The sequence below is a fragment of the Myotis davidii genome, unplaced genomic scaffold (genome assembly GCF_000327345.1).
Source record: "Myotis davidii unplaced genomic scaffold, ASM32734v1 scaffold44, whole genome shotgun sequence".
Classification (NCBI taxonomy): domain Eukaryota; kingdom Metazoa; phylum Chordata; class Mammalia; order Chiroptera; family Vespertilionidae; genus Myotis; species Myotis davidii.
The window spans coordinates 6,041,343-6,041,766 of NW_006299705.1; the positions used below are offsets into that span (position 1 = coordinate 6,041,343).

At 65.6% G+C, this 424-nt stretch overlaps 1 protein-coding gene across 1 annotated transcript in view; it reads left to right on the top strand.

Moving 5' to 3' along the window:
* The first annotated feature begins 281 nt into the window (after positions 1-281).
* Positions 282-424, top strand: part of ZFYVE16 (zinc finger, FYVE domain containing 16) — a 42,407-nt gene continuing 42,264 nt past the window's right edge. The window contains exon 1 of the mRNA XM_006775477.2: positions 282-401. The gene's annotated coding sequence lies outside the window, so the exon portion shown is untranslated. The remainder of the gene's footprint in view (positions 402-424) is intronic.

Here is a 424-nt window from a genome sequence, read left to right on the forward strand (position 1 = left end):
TAGGGGCATTTTCCCTGGGCCGGGGAAGCGCGGGGGGGTTGCCAACAAATCTAAAGTAAAGAAGCTAGGACCTGTCCTAGCTGCTAGGTTTTGGGGGATAGCAGCACGGATGGAAGCCGGATTTGCCACCCGCAGGCGGCCGTTCCCGGTGCAGGCTGGAACGCTGCTCGGGCTCCAAGGACTCCGGAGGCTGGGGCGGAGGAAGCTGCGATTAGGACAGCCACGGGCAAAGGGGGCCGGACACTGACGCGGGTCGTTGCCCGATCCCGGTTTTATCACTCCCAGGTCGGGAAACTAACCTGGAACCGACGTCGCACACTCCCGGGACTCCGGTCCGGCGGCTCCTCGCTCCGGGGCGGCGTCGCATCGAGTGCCCGAGAGCGCAGCTGGGGCGTGGGGAGGTAAGAGCCTCTGGGGACCTGCA